Source organism: Phocoena sinus, chromosome 6, assembly GCF_008692025.1.
Source record: "Phocoena sinus isolate mPhoSin1 chromosome 6, mPhoSin1.pri, whole genome shotgun sequence".
NCBI classification, from domain to species: Eukaryota; Metazoa; Chordata; class Mammalia; order Artiodactyla; family Phocoenidae; genus Phocoena; species Phocoena sinus.
This window is the reverse complement of record NC_045768.1, coordinates 101,215,782-101,232,263: the sequence shown is the minus strand read 5'-3', so window position 1 is coordinate 101,232,263 and position 16,482 is coordinate 101,215,782. Positions and strand designations below refer to the sequence as shown.

Sequence of the window (16,482 nt, the reverse complement as noted above, 5' to 3'; positions counted from 1 at the left end):
GCTATGCATTCCTGCAGTAGCCACAGAGCTGCACAATTCCACAGTCAGCCGTGGGCCCTGGCACTCAGGAAAGCCCTGCATTTGATTGACTTCATGTTCTGCTGCCAATGTGTTGAAATTCTTAATAACTTTGGAACAAAGAGCCTTGTATTTTCGTTTTGCCCTGAGTCTGCGTATTATGTAGCAGTCCTAGGTAGCCACACCCTACTGGAAAAGTTCTGAACCACAGCCTTGGGATGGGGACAGAAAGGGGGCTGGGGGATGTCCCCCTGGGTCCTCAGTTCCTTCCTGTCCACTCCCTGCCCCAGCCCAGAGGTAGTAGCTGCTTTTCTGCACCTGCTTCTTCTGCATCCCTTCATGAAACCTCTTCTTTTACACCTTTTAGTCATTAACCACCTTCTACTAGATAACAGCTCTTTATGTTAAATTTTTCCTTTAAATAGCTTATATTCTTTCTACCTCCTGACTGATATAGGGAGACAAAGAGTAAACTAACAAAATCAGAAAATCTGTAGTACGTCAGATAGATATGAGCTACAGAGAAAAAGTAAAGCAGGGGATGTGTGTAGAGGGTGTGGAGTCCAAGGGGGACAGCTTGCCATTGTAAACGGGGGTCAGAGGAGGCATCCCACAGAAGGATGCCGGGCTGAAATTACACATCTGACTGCTCATCCCCAATTCCAACTAAAATGATGAGAAAATGTAAAACTAGGGCTCAACCTGCATCATACAAGTGGAAAATTCACCATCCAAGTCCAGAAACCCTCCAGAACTTCCTGCTAGGCACACAAGGCAAGTAGGATCAGAATATTGTAAGGAAAGATAAAGCTCATCTCTGGATCACCCACTGCTTTTTCTCCCTTTTCTGTCCCCTCTCTTCAGTGAATTTGAAAGGTGGTAAGCAGAGAAGAGACCTCTTTGGCCAAGCTCTATCTATCTTCATCCATGTCTCCCTTTGATCAAGAAGGAAAGTAATATCATTCATTCATTCACTAATTACTGAGCAAACATGTTTTGAGCACCTCCTAAGTGCCTCGCTCTGTACTAAGACAGTCCCTGTCTTCAAAGAGATCACAGGTTAATGGGAGAGGATATGGGAGACGGGATGTGTCTAGGCAAATAAGTATTATTCAGTGCTAAGAAGGACAGGGACTTCCTGGCGGTCCAGTGGTTAGGACTCCGCACTTCCACTGCAGGGGGCCTGGGTTTGATCCCTGGTTGGGGAAACTAAGAGCCCAAAAGCTGTGCAGCACGGCCAAATAAATAAGTAAATTAATTAATTAAAATAATATTTAAAAAGACATTCCTTAGGGAGGTGTCAGGAATGAAGGGGAAAAAAAAAGCTAAGAAGTACAATGAGTGAGTTGGATAACAAAACAGAAATTCCAACGTTTCTGGCAGATGAAGCTTAGCCTGACTTGACAAGATGAAATCTTCAATTCGGTTCCAGTAGACATTACGGAGCACCTCCCCTAAAAAATACAGCATGGATTTCAAACAGGGATGAATTTGGAGCTAGCGCAAAAGTCCACTGCAGTAGGAAGGGGGTGAAATCTACTTCTTTCTACCGAAGATGAGGTAGCTAGAACCTTCTCAGTTCTGCAGGGAACGGGAGAGACACATGTGGGCACACAGCATGTGTTTTTGAATTGAATTCATGTTTGCTCCAGGCTAGGAACGCACAGAGGAATAACATGGCAGCAAAGACCAACAACAGTTACACCAAACAACGGTGCTGAGCGATAAAGGAGAAAGACTTTCTTGCCTGGGGAGGTCACATGACAACACACAATTTCAAGGGGGCAAATTGAAGGATGAGTAGGAGGGGTTTTTCCAGGCAGTCAAAGAAGAAGAAAGTATTCCAGCCATAGGAAATGTGTGTAAAGACCCGGAGGCATGAAAATAGGGAACAATTTAGGAGCAAGCAAGTAGTTAAGCATGTTAGAACACAGGGAATATATGACATGAGGCTTAAAAAGCTGACAGCCTTGGGGTGTCATGCTAAGGAGATGGGTAATTAGACCAACCTGTCAATAAAAATCTAATCACCCCACTGATTCCCAGAGTTGATTTGCTAGGAATTTTCAACTGTAACCTAGAGGGGATGAGGAATTAACAAGGATGCTGTGGAAGGAGAATGATATGCTAGCTGGGTGAGGAAAGGTAACACAAAAATGTTGAGATTCAAGGGAGCCAATAAATAACCTGCTGCTTCCTGCCCAAGTCTGAACAATTTGAGAAATGAAACAAAAACTGTACAAAAATCAAAATATCATCTTTTCGCCGATGAAGCTGATATTGAAGAATGTAGCTTATATCTGATCAGAACAGCAGGACTCATGTGCCAATCACAGGGTCAGGGAATGAAATTACTCTGCATAACCAGGCCAGGGTCATATGTCCTGACCCAAATGGACTGAGTGCGAGACAGGCATACTGCTTCAGAAATTCAAGGTACTGTTACCGAAAGAGAAGGATGGTTGTAGGCAGCAAAAGCAACCATGTCCACTCCCTATTTTGTGTGTGTGTATGTTTATGTGTGTGTAATGATCCACATCCCACTAGACCCCTTTATGGTACAGTTGCACACATGCTGTGATGAGAAAAGTTTGAAGGAAACCCTGTGAATTTTGATGCTGCTTTGACCAAGTCCCTTTCTCTTTCTGAATCTCAAGTGCTTTCACTCTGCAACAAAACTCCATAAAATAAGAATTCTCCTGGCCCATTCCCTGCCTTAGGAAGGCTGGGCTCATAAATGAGGTCATGTCTGTAAAGTGCTATGGTCTTCTTGAAGACAAATGCTGTATAAATATATAGGATTATTAGCCAAGTCGCTCAAAAACCAGTCTGTGCACACGTGCATTGGAAGGCAAACAGGAACGGAGGAGGGCAATTGGACTCATTGTTTCCAAGGGTCACCTGATTCCTTTGTTTCCATGACATCCAGTGCCCCACAGTCACCTCCTCCCAACACTTACAGACTGCCAGGAGGGCCCGTTTGCCAATTTAGTCTCCCTGGAATGATGGGTTAAAACATTTGGAGAGCAAAGCCAACAGAATGCCAAGCTATGGCCATGTTGGAGGTTTTTCCAGAAAGGTAACTAAAGGAAACGCTGTTTGGGTTCTAAATACTGATGGTTTTCACTGGCCCTAATCCATTCACTAAGATTCCCACATGCACAGTTTTAAATGAATCTGGAGTTCAACTTAAAAAGGAAAGAGCTCTTCTGTCTTATATTAGATTTCATAATGAGGAAGCAGAGGTGGAGAAGGAGGGAGAGAGGGGAAGGAGGAAGGGAGGACCTTGTTTCTGTCTCTTTTGCCTCTTAGAAATCATGGATTTCAGACCTCAGAGGTCAACCTAGCCACCTCTCCACTCCCTTTTAAAAGTTACATATGGATGGTGAGAACCAGTGAGGTAAACTAAATTTTTCTAAGCTTATGCAGTCAATTAACAGCACAGCAGGGACTGGGATCCAGGTTTCCACCTTCCAATTTAGTTAGCTTCACATTCAATCATCCTGCATCCCTTCCAGTTTTAGGAACTTGAACAAGTCATGTTGCCTCTGAGACCTAATGGCAAGTAATGGAACAAAGGCCTTGTTCTCCTCTCATAACAAGGAGTAAGATGTACATCAGTGGCTAGTATTATTTTAGTGATTTAGTGATGCCATGATGGACCTAGGCAACTCTCTCTTTCTATTTCAACATATTTAGTATTGGCTTCTTATCTGCTTCTTATCTGCATCACTGTTGCCTCATGGTTACAGGATGGCTTCTGCAGTCCAGACATCACATCCCTTTTTGAAACTCTGATTTAATACTTTTTTTTTTTTTTGTGGTATGCGGGCCTCTCACTGTTGTGGCCTCTCCCGTTGCAGAGCACAGGCACCAGACACGCAGGCTCAGCGGCCATGGCTCACGGGCCCAGCCGCTCCACGGCATGTGGGATCTTCCCAGGCCAGGGCACGAACCCGTGTCCCCTGAATCGGCAGGCGGACTCTCACCACTGCGCCACCAGGGAAGCCCTATACTTTCTTCTTTTTAACAACTTTATTGGAGTATAATTGCTTTACAATCGTGTGTTAGTTTCTGTAGTTTCTGCTTTATAACAAAGTGAATCAGCTATACATATACATATATCCCCATATGTCTTCCCTCTTGCGTCTCCCTCCCACCCTCCCTATCCCACCCCTCTAGGTGGTCACAAAGTACCGAGCTGATCTCCCTGTGCTATGTGGCTGCTTCCCACTAGCTATCTATTTTACATTTGGTAGTGTATATATGCACATGCCACTCTCTCACTTCGTCCCAGCTTCCCCTTCCCCCTCCCCGTGTCCTCAAGTCCATTCTCTACGTCTGCGTCTTTATTCCTGTCCTGCACCTAGGTTCTTCATAACCTTTTTTTTTTCTTTAGATTCCATATATACGTGTTAGCATACAGTATTTGTTTTTCTCTGACTTACTTCACTCTGTATAACAGACTCTAGGTCCATCCACCTCACTACAAATAACTCAGTTTCGTTTCATTTTCTGGCTAAGTAATATTCCATTGTATATATGTGACACATCTTCTTTACCCATTCATCTGTCGATGGACATTTAGGTTGCTTCCATGTCCTGGCTATTGTGAATAGAGCTGCAATGAACATTGTGGTACATGACTCTTTTTGAATTATGGTTTTCTCAGGGTATATGCCCAGTAGTGGGATTGCTGGGTCATATGGCAGTTCTATTTTTAGTTTTTTAAGGAACCTCCATACTGTTCTCCACAGTGGCTGTATCAATTTACCTTCCCACCAACAGTGCAAGAGGGTTCCCTTTTCTCCACACCCTCTCCAGCATTTGTTGTTTGTAGATTTTTTGATGATGGCCATTCTGACTGGTGTGAGGTGATACCTCATTGTAGTTTTGATCTGCATTTCTCTAATGATTTAATACTTTCAAAACACAGACTTGCAATAACATACTTTGACCTTGCAACCATGTTAGCTGTAGTTCTTTTGTAAATATGCTAACAAACTAAGGAAGATCATTCCCTTTATAGCTGATGAAAGCTTTTTGGTTTAAATCATGAATGAGTGTTGAACTTTGTCAAATGTTTTTTTCTACACTGATTGAGATCATATGAATTGTCTCCTTTATTCTGTTTATGTAGTGAATAATAGGGATTATTTTAAAATGTTGAACCAACCTTGCATTTCTTGAAAAAAATCTCATTTGGTTAAGCTATCTTACTCTCTTTAGATAGATATTGCTGGATTTTAATTGCCAATGTTTTGTTAGAATTTTTGTGTTTATGTTCATAAAGGATATTGATGTGTATGTAATTTTCTTTCTTTTTTATCTCTTGGAATCAGGATTATTCTGACCTCGTGAGTTAGGAAATATTCTCTCCTTCTCTATTTCTTTGAAAGAGTTTACATAAGATCGGTATGATTTCTTTCTTAAACAGCTGATAAAATTTACTGGTGAAACCATCTGGGCCTGGAATTTTCTTCTGGGGACCATAAAAGATATAGGGCCATTCAGATGATTTTTCCTTCTGTCAATTTTGGGAAATTGTATTTTTCCAAGAATTTTTCCATTTCATCTAAATTGTTGAAACCGGCATACAGTTGTTCATTACGTTTTCTTATTATTTTTTTTAATTTTTGTAGGATTTGTAAGGATGTTCTTCCTTTAGTCTTGATTTTGATTATTTGTGTTTTCTTTCTTTTTTCCTGATCAATCTCCCTACGAATTGATCAATTTTATTAATATTTTCAAAGAACCAACTTGTGGTTTTGTTAATTTTGTCCAACTTATTCTTAAAAATTACTTCCTTCCTTCTATTTGCTCTGGTTTTAACTTTCTTTTCTTATCCTAACTTCTTAAGGTGGAAACTTCGATTTCAAACTTTTATTTCTTTACAAAAATAAGCTTTTAAAGCTATAAATTTCTCAGTAAGTACCGCTTTGGCTGCATTCCATGAATTTTGACATATTTTCATTACCATTCTATTTGAAATGTTTTTTAATGCTCTTAGAACTGTGCCTGTCATAAAGTACGCAGTACGTGTTGTCTCCTATTAGCTTAGTTTTTTTATTTCTCCTGTTAATAAGGGAGAATAAGTTGATGGCTCACTCTGACAGCTGTGCTTCTACCCACTTCAGAGCCTCTTTGCTGTTTCCACTGCCTGAAGCGCTACTCCTTCATATAGGCCCAGACTTCATCCATCTTCTGGTTAATTCCTATTCATCTTGCGGGTGTGACCTCTAACATCACTTCCTCAGAGAAGCCTTCCCTGATGACCAAAACCGGGCTGGTCCTCTCATGTACTGGGTTGAATAGTGTGCCCCCAAAATTCATGTCCACCCAGAACCTGTGAATGTGACCTTATTAGGAAACAGGGTCTTTATAGATATAATCATGTTAAGAAGAAATCATATTGTATTGGTTGGGAGGGGAGAGGGTGTGGCTAAATCCAATATGCTGCTGTCCTTTTAAGAAGAGGTGAATTTGGACAGAGAGACACACAGAAGAACATCACGTGACAACAAAGGCAGAGATTGGAGTGATGCATCTACAAACCAAGAAATGCCAAAGATTGCCGGCAACAACCAGAAACTGACAGGCAAGGAAGGATCATCTCCTAGACTCTTCGGAGAGAGCATGGGCCTGCCAACACCTTGATTTCAGACTTTGAGCCTCCCATACTATGAAAGAATAAATTTCTGTTGATTTAAACCACCCAGTTTGAGGTAATTTGTTATGGCAGTTCTAGGAAACTAATGCAGCATATTCCATGTTTTCATACTTTATACTTTTTTTCCTAGCTCTTGTCAGAAAATTGTTGTATACGAATTATCAGGAAATACCGATGGTGTGAAAATTCTAGTGTGGCATTTTGGTAGAGGCCTCCTTGAGAGAGAGACTACCATAATATGAACCAGTAACACAGATGGTAAGGACTTTGAAACACACGTAATTTTGAGGGGTTCTGGCCCTAAAATCATAGCATGTCGGTGGCCAACTACTTCAGCTTCTCAAAGCTAACCTTAGGTATAAGTCACAGAGCTTTCTAATGTGTAAGCTATCCAAACTGGTCATTTTTTAAAAATAGCAACAGATTGCCATAAAAGGGCACTCAAGTAGGAGTCAGAACCAGAGGTTCTGCTTCCCCTTCTGCCTCTAGGGCATTTGGGCAAGACATTCAGTCTCTCTGGGATCCAGGTTCCTTAACAGTAAAAGGAGATGGTTTGGTCTAGATAGTAACTATGGTCTCTTTGTTCAAACTTTCTGTGGCTTTATGATTCTGGTATGGAGCAATAGTTAAAAGACAGTATTTACTTCTAAAGCACAAGACTCCTTGGTCACTGCTAGCCTTCTTCCATGAACAGTATCTGAATCCAAGAAGGAAATGTTACCACAAGGAGATTTAACCCAAGCTGGTGCTGGACCAAGGATTCTGCTTAAAATTTATGACTACTAGTTTTGTCCAAGCTTGTTTTACTTGACACAAGTAATGGAGTAGACGTTTCCAGGACTCTCATTTTTAAAAATATTTTAAACTGGCTAGGCTGGCTGGTCACTTTCTATCTCTGGGAAGCAGTGTATTCACCTGTTTAGAAAAAAAAAAGAAAAGAAAAGAAAAAAGGATAAAAAGCTGTGTTTCTCAAGGTCTCTTCCAGCTCTGTGACTTCAAGGCACTTTTTTTTGTCAAGCTAGAGTGGGGCCTTAAGCTAAGTCCAGGTCTTGGGGTTACTCTCTGGAACTAGTGCTGTTCACCTCACTATTTCTTCTCATAACCATTGCCTGTGTTGGAGGTGCTCTAACCCAGAGTAGGCTCTGAAACATGCAACTTTTGGTAAGGATGAAATCCTGGCTTTTACTAATTATGTGGACCTTAAGAGAGTCACTGAATGAGTTTGAGCTTCGTTTCCCCGCTTATAAAATCGGGATAGCTACTGGCAAAGTTGCAAAACGAAATGTCGAGTCGAGCAAAAATGCCTAGTCCTTCTTAAGTTTTCAAGTGTTGTTTTCCATAATACTAAAGAACACAAATAAAACAACAGCGGGGCTTCCCTGTTGGCGCAGTGGTTGAGAATCTGCCTGCCAATGCAAGGGACACGGGTTCGAGCCCTGGTCTGGGAATACCCCACATGCCGCGGAGCAACTAGGCCCGTGAGCCACAACTACTGAGCCTGCGCGTCTGAAGCCTGTGCTCCGCAACAAAAGAGGCCGCGATAGTGAGAGGCCCGCGCACCGCGAAGAAGAGTGGCCCCCGCTCGCCGCAGTTGGAGAAAGCCCTCGCACAGAAACGAAGACCCAACACAGCCAGAAATTAATTAATTAATTAATTTAAAACAAAATGACCTTTGGTGTCATAAGCACTTTGCGCCTCGCTGTAGGATCGGCGGTAACCAAGCCACAGTACTGGTTAGTTCCGTGATGCCACTTTCACTTTCGGCATTCCCTGAGCTCAGCTGCACCCGCGTGGTTCCGCGGAACAGCGCTGCGCTCGGATGCCAGTCACGGCGGCGCAGGCCCCGCCCCGCGGCGTGCGCGCTCCCGCCGCTCCCGGTGACGCGACGCGGGTGGCTACGGGGTGGTGTTTTGGCGGTACGGCTGCGGGAAAGGAGCGGAGCTTCTGGGAAGCTGCTGCCGGGAAGCCGCGACTGCATTGCCGGCGCCGCCTCGCCGCGGTGGCCGTGATGCGCTCCGCTCGCGGGTCCCCGCTCCCGGGAACCCCGACCGCCGAGTCGGACGCTGCCGAGCAGGTGAGGCGGCCTTTCCGGCGCGGACGAGGGGAGGTTGGGCGGCCGAAGCGGGGACGGTTGGAGCGGGGCCCGACGGGGCCCGACGGGGCAGCGAGGCCGCGGACGAGCCACTCTGCCCCGGGGGCCCTTCCCGCGCCGTTGCCTCCCCGCCGCCCGGGTCGCGCGACCACATCCGGGCGCCAGCCGTCAGCACCCGTGACCCCGGGCGGCAGGTGCTGTCCCCCAGCCCCTGGCGGGAGAAAGCTGGCAGTCGTGCTGTCGGCGCCCGCTCCGGTGACCGCGCTGGACTTCCCCTCTGACACGTAGTGGGCGCAGGTCTGGGCCGCATGGGGAGGGACCTGGCCGGGGAGAAGGATGCTGCACTGAGGACCCTGCGGGTCTTACCTGCCACCTTGTCATGACATTTACAAGTCAGCATCGTTTTTCCTTTACTCTGCTTTTACCAAGTTTCATGCTTTAGGTTTCTCTAAAATCTAAATCTGATTAGCTCCTTTGGAAAAATAGAGCTAGTTGGGCAATAAAGTGATGGTAAGAGCAGTGTTTCACAAACTCGAGTAATGCGTGACACCTCTTAAAGGGACAGTTCGCTCATTCCTCTGGAATTTGACTCAGAACCGCAGGGGTTCTCAGACCCCAGTGAGACGAACGCTGGTGTAGACTGTTTAGGAAAGAAAAGAGATGCTTCCATGCTGAAAGATAAACTAGGTTATTAAAGAATTCTAAATTAGAGACTCAGATCCCTAGTTTAATTTCACATTACAGCCTTTACTGTGTACTGCTTTGTGTAATGAAGATAATTTTCCAGCCTTGGAGAGGCCTAAAAGAATTATATTCTTTGTATTATGTTATATTTGATGTTATTGTGTCTTTGTATCAGGTCTGTTCATTCTGTTTGACACATTAGCAGAATTATAAAATAGAGTATTAATTTGTGTAAGTAGTTTGTTTATTCCATTGTTAACCTTAACATTGATTTATTTGTTGCATATTGAATCTGTGGTTTACATCCTTCCAGGCCTAATAGGAATGCATGATGTCAACCCTTAGGTATATAGTCTAGAAAGAAGAAACAAAATGAAAGTTATCTAGGTATTTATATTCTCTACATATTTATTCAGCATGTTTATTTTAAATCAACTACACATGAATAAAGAGAAGATTCAGAGTGGGGAGAAACATTGGGGAATATAACTGGTTAAATCTTGGCAAAGAATATTGACCTGTGCCTTGAAAGAAGTGTAATATTGTGAACAGGACATATTACTTAGTAGGAAGTGACTTAAGTAATGGCCCAAGGCAAGAAGGAGGACTGTTTGTGTGGGAGAGGAGAGACCCACCTCACTAGAGCAGAGAGATGTTATCTAGGGCTGAGCAGAGGACAGTTTAGTAAAATAAGATGGGACTGTTTGACGGATGGAAGGTCTCAGATGCCACACAGGGACGCTGTTGTTGACCTGTAGGCTCTGGAAGGTTCTTTTTTTTTTTTTTTTCTAATTTTTTGGCTGTGTTGGGTCTTCGTTGCTGCGCACGGGTTTTCTCTAGTTGTGGCGAGTGGAGGCTACTCTTCGTTGCGGTGCGTGGGCTTCTCATTGCAGTGGCTTCTCTTGTTGCGGAGCATGGGCTCTAGGCATGCGGGCTTCAGTAGTTGCGGCACACGGGCTCAGTAGTTGTGGCTCACGTGCTCTAGAGCGCAGGCTCAGTAGTTGTGGTACATAGGCTTAGTTGCTCTGCGGCATGTGGGATCTTTCCGAACCAGGGCTTGAACCCGTGTCCCCTGAGTTGGCAGGCGGATTCTTAACCACTGTGCCACCAGGGAAGTCCCAATAGATCTTTATTGGAGTATAATTGATTCACAATACTGTTAGTTTTTGTTGAATCAGACATATGCATACATATGTCCCCATATCCCCTCCCTGTAGAGCCTTCCTCCCATCCTCCCTATCCCCCCCTAGGTCAGTGCAAAGCACTGAGCTGATCTCCCTGTGCTGTGCTGCTGCTTCCCACTAGCTATCTATTTTACATTCCGTAGTGTATATATGTCAGTGCTACTCTCACTTGGACCCAGCTTCCACCTCCCACCCTGTGTCCTCAAGTCCATCCTCTATGTCTACAACTTTATTCCTGCCCTGCAACTAGGTTCATCAGTACCATTTTTTTTTTAGCTTCCATATATATGCATTAGCATACGGTATTTGTTTTTCTCTCTCTGACTGACTTCACTCTGTATGGCAGACTCTAGGTCCATCCACCTTACTACAAATAACTCAATTTCGTTGCTTTCTATGGCTGAGTAATATTCCATTGTATATATGTGCCACATCTTCTTTGTCCATTCATCTGTCGATGGACACCTAGGTTGCTTCAATGTCCGGGCTGTTGTAATTAGAGCTGCAATGAACATTGTGGTACATGACTCTTTTTGAATTATGGTTTCTCAGGGTATATGCCCAGTAGTGGGATTGCTGGGTCGTATGGTAGTTCTATTTTTAGTTTTTTAAGGAACCTCCATACTGTTCTCCATAGTGGCTGTATCAATTTACATTCCCACCAACAGTGCAGGAGGGTTTCCTTTTCTCCACACCCTTTCCAGCATTTATTGTTTCTAGATTTTTTCTTGAGCTGGTTGTATTGTGAAGGTAACGTTTTACAAAGAAATGTTTCCAAAGAACGGTGTTCACGGTGAAGGCAGAAGGTTAGTGACCCGCCTAGAGACCTATCCTGAGGTAGGGATGTCTGCTGTGGTCATTTTAGATGTGTGGACTGTTTGAGGAAGAATTGACAGGACCTGATGAATGACATAGAGTAGCAACACACAGATAATTGGGAATCAAGGTTAAGAATCAGGTGACCCCCAGTCCACGGTGATACTCCTCTTAGACCTGGGGAATTTGGAAGGTGGTATTAGTTTGTGTCAAAAGATTTGGGAGCACAATCTTAGACTAAATGAGTTTGTGGTAACTGGGTAAGCTCAGGATGTGGAACTGAAACTTGAGGGAAGTCAGAGTTGCAGATCTGGGAAACTACAGAGGAGATGCAGGGAAAAGTATGACCAGAAAAAGATCATTTAAAATGGGGACCAGAAGTTTACAAATGAACAGTGAGAGGTAGGGAAGAGGTTTGGTTAGGACTTGCTATTGAAAAATAAAATTTAAAGACTTCCCTGGTGGCACAGTGGTTAAGTGGTTAAGAATCCGGGTTCGAGCCCTGGTCCGGCAAGATCGCATATGCCGCGGAGCATCTAAGCCCTTGTGCCACAACTGCTGAGCCCGCGAGCCACAGCTACTGAAGCCCACGTGCCTAGAGCCCGTGCTCCGCAACAAGAGAAGCTACCGCAACAAAGAGTAGCCCCCACTCACCGCAACTAGAGAAAGCCCGCACACAGCAATGAAGACCCAACGCAGCCAAAAAATTAATAAATAAATTAATTTATTAAAATAAATAAATAAAAATTTAAATATTAAGAAAATGTCGATCATAAATGCAACTACGTGCATTCTTCTTTTTTCTCTTATTTTAAAAAAATTGAAGCATAATTGACCTACAACACTATGTTAGTTCCAGGTGCACAGCATAGGGATTCGATAATCCTGTACATTACGACAAAGATCACCACCATAAGTCTAGTTACCATCTGTCACCATACAAAGGTATTACAATATTGACTATATTCCCTATGTAAATTTCATCCCTGTGACTCATTCATTTTGTAACTGGAATTTTGTACCTCTTAATCTCTCTCACCTGTTTCTGTCCTCCCATTTCCTACCCCACTGGCAACCACCAGTTTGTTCTCTGTATGTTTGGGTCTGTTTCTGTTTTGTTATGTTTGCTCATTTGTTTTTTAGACTTCACATATAAGTGAAATCATATAGTATTTGTCTTTCTCTGTCAAACTTATTCCACTTAGCATAATGCCCTCCAGGCCCATCCATGTTGTCACAAATGGCAAGATTTCATTCTTTTTTTGTGGCTGAGTAATATTTCATTGTATACATACACCACAATTTTTTTATCCATCTGTTCTTGGGCACTTTACTTGCTTCCATATCTTGGCTGTTGCAAATAATCCTGCTATGAACACAGGGGTGCGTATATCTCTTCAAATTAATGTTTTTGTTTTCTTCAGAAAAATACCCAGAAATGGACTTGCTGGATCATATGGTGGATCCATTTTTAATTTTTTGAGGAAGCTCCATAATGTTTTCCTTAGTGGCTGCACCAGTTTACATTCCCACCAACAATGCTCAAGGTTCCTCTTTTTCCACATCCTTGCCAACACGTGTTACCGTGCATTCTTCTTAAAACAACAAACGAATCAAGTTGTTTTGATGTATTTTTCCCACAGCTGAGTGCCACACAGCATCCTTCGCTTCACTTTGGCCTCTCACTCCCACCAAGACGGTCATTTCTTACAGAATTCTGCCTGTTTGTGGGCTTCTTTTGATTTTTCCAGCTTCTCTTGTCATCTTTTGATATTCATATTGTTCTTTTTTGAAGCACCCTTCGTGGCATCTTACCTGTTCTTACTTAGGTTTAGCTCTTCCAGAGTCTCATTTGTCTGTGATTTTGTTTGCCTGTTATTTCAGCATTTGCGAATGTCTGTGTCACTGCATCCTGCATTTTTCACCGTGGGAGCCATTTCACTTTGCAGTTGACTTGTATTGTTTTCACCGTTTTCCTTAGGACTGTCAATGAGAAACTGACTGAAAAGACTTTAACTCAGGACCCAGTGGACCTCACTCCGCTAAAGAACGTTCAGCTGAGAGGGGGCCCCATGAGCTGAAAGAATTCGAATTAATGCATCTCTCTGGTGATGGGCCTCACATAACTTAGGCCTTTTAAAAACATGGCAGTTTTATGTAATACTGCTAAGAGTTTGCCACCCTAAACCCTGGTGCCAAGACTCTTAGCTGCAAATACAGCTGGAGTTTACATTTTAAGATCAAATTACCGTATTGTTGTCTGCTGGGTGATGTTCAGCCATACTTTTGTCCTAAATGAAAGTAATTACTTTAGCAGTTTACAAGCTGTCCTATTTTCTGTCTGTCTTTAAACACAAATTTTGTAACTTCCAAAAATATCTATTCATCCTCATTGTCAAAGTCATCCCGTATCTCAAAAAAAAAAAAAAGGCCTAAGACAAACAATGGATTAAATAACATTGACTAAGTTTGCCATGGTGCATCCTAACAGGGCCTCTTCTTTGAAAGGTGCTCTCTTTTCTCCTCCCCCGTCCAAAGCCTGCTTCCCACCTGCAGGAATCTTTCTGTTAACGTGTAGCCTTCACCGTGCTCTTTGAACTGGTACAGCAGGAGTCCAGATAATTTAACATTGCCTTCTGTTACTCTCTTGATTATTTCTTGGGTATTGGTATTTTCTCCATCACCAATCTGCGGAAGCCTTGAGATTGGAGTCAGTCGTATTACTCCTCTCTGCCCTTCATGTCACTTCATAATACAAATCGTTGAATCATGAAGGGCCTTTCTTCCCCCAAGGACCTTGACTTTAAGCTGTTAATTAAACATGCTTTTCTTTTGTTCGTAGTTCAGCTATCACATAATCATCGATTTTTTTAAATGTTCAGACTGGAATTCCTGTACCATGAAGAGTTTTGAAGACGGGCTTTCCTGATATATCCAGAAGAGGATTGGATGCCGGAAACTGGAGATATCAGTCAAAGGTAGCTTGTTAAAGACAGTTCTGTTGTTTTCTTCTGATGATAAAATATGCCCTTAATATATGCCCTTCAAGCAACCTAGGCAAGCCTAGGGAAGAGAATAGAGATGATCCATTATCTCGCTACTCAGAAATAACTAACCGCTGTTAACATTTTGGTTTTTCTCCTTCCATTTTCTCCTCTCTGTGCCTGATGTTAGTTTTTTCACTTAACCTGTCATGAGTATCTTTCCATGTCAGTAAATGTAGATCTGTGTCAGCACCTCTAACAGTCACATCGTAGTCCATTGCATACATGGGCCATGTTTAATTTAACCCACCCCCCTATAAGGCACACTAGTTTAGAACAGTGTTTTGCTATTATACATAATACTGTGATGAACATCTTTAATCCCCTACCCCTCACTTGCCCCTCCCTCCTTTCCTCTCCCCACTGGTAGCCACTTAGTTTGTTCTCTATATCTGTGAGTCTGGAGAAACTGAATTTTTAATTTAAATTACTTTAGCCACATGTGGCAATGGCTACTATATGGAATAGCACAAGACTAGATCGAGAAGGACCTCCTTTACCATCCTAAGGAGTTAGGACTTTTTCCTGAGTGAGAGAGAGAAATTGGGAGGTGGGGAGGTGTCATGATTACTGTTCGTTTTGGAAAGATTACCCTAGTGTATAAGTTTGTGACCCTTTTCGGTCCCAGAACTCTGAAACTTGACTTCTTGCCAGGCCCTTTCCTAGGGGCTGCCACGCCGGGAATGCAGGCAAGCAGACCTAAATCTGGCCCCTTGTGGGGCTGGCATTCTGGAGGAAGAGACACATGAGCAAGAGAAATGCAAACACACACACACACACACACACACACACAGAGTGTGTTAGAGGACAGGATAGGAGTATGGATTCACATGCTTGAATCCCAGCTCTTTTACTTATATTCACCTTTTATTAGTTGTGTGACCTCAGGTACATTACTCAGCCTCCCGGCTTCATCTGTAAAATATTATGCAAATAGTACCTACCTTGGTGGTCGATAGGAGGAATAGATTAGTATTTGCAAAGCATTTCAGCAGGGCCTGGCACATAATAAGCACTATATAAGAAGTTCATAAAGGGACTTCTCTGGTGGTCCAGCGGTTAAGACTCCGAGCTTCCACTGCAGGGGGCATGGGTTCGATCCCTGGTTGGGGAACTGGGAACCTGCATGATGTGGTGTGGCAAAAAAAAAAAAAAAAAAAAAAAGTTAATAAATACGTAAATGCTAAGGAGGAGAAATAACCCAGGGAAGGGAGCTGGATGGAGGGGAGAGCTTGCAGTTATAGATTGGGTGGCCAGGGCATGCCTCCCTGAGAAGGTGACACTGAGTAAAGATCTGAAGGGAGTGAAAAAATAAGCCATATGGATTATTTCCAAGCAGAGGGAGCAGCACATTCAGAGGCTCTGAGACCAGACAGTGCCTGGCGTGTGTGAAGACAGTGTGGACACCAGTGTGGCTGGAGTGAAGTGAGAAAGGGAGAGGGACGGTGAGGTCAGAGCAGTAACAGATGTCCGGATCCCGTAGAACGGGGAGTCAGGGTACAGCCTCTGGCCTTTATTTACTTGCAAGGGGAGCCGTTGGAGGATTTCCAGCACAAGATTAACAGGATCCTGGACCTGAGCAGGGATGGGGCGGATGTCAGTTTCTGTTGAAGAATCTGCCTGAAGCTATGGGGTGAGGAACTGGAGAGCCGCTAGGTTGAGACTGCAGGTGGGAGACTGACAAGTTAGGCTGCTGTCCTGATACGCCAGGTAGGAGTAAGAGATTGCTAAGAAAAGGGACAGGCTTTAGAGGAACGGAGGTTAGAGAAATGGAAGGACTCCGTCAGAAGTCGGCTCGGGAGGATGAGGAGGAGGGAGGGGTCAGGCACGACTCCCTAGTTTCTGCTTGAGCAGTCGGTGGGGTTGGGACTGAGAGGAGGAGCGTGGGAGGGGAGGATGAGGGTACAGTGGAAGGGTTCAGCTTTAGAAGTGTTTCTCATGGGCCTGTGCGATGTTCAGATGGGGGTGTTGGTA

The 16,482-nt window shown here is 43.7% G+C and overlaps 1 protein-coding gene across 4 annotated transcripts in view; it reads left to right on the top strand.

Annotated features, from left to right (window-relative positions):
* The first annotated feature begins 8,557 nt into the window (after positions 1-8,557).
* ENTPD4 (ectonucleoside triphosphate diphosphohydrolase 4) overlaps positions 8,558-16,482 on the top strand; it is a 39,781-nt gene continuing 31,856 nt past the window's right edge. Inside the window, exons 1-2 of one of the 4 annotated variants that reach the window (XM_032634516.1) lie at positions 8,558-8,762; positions 14,347-14,442. The gene's annotated coding sequence lies outside the window, so the exon portion shown is untranslated. The remainder of the gene's footprint in view (positions 8,763-14,346; positions 14,443-16,482) is intronic. The other 3 variants (XM_032634517.1, XM_032634515.1, XM_032634518.1) reach the window with 3 other exon arrangements.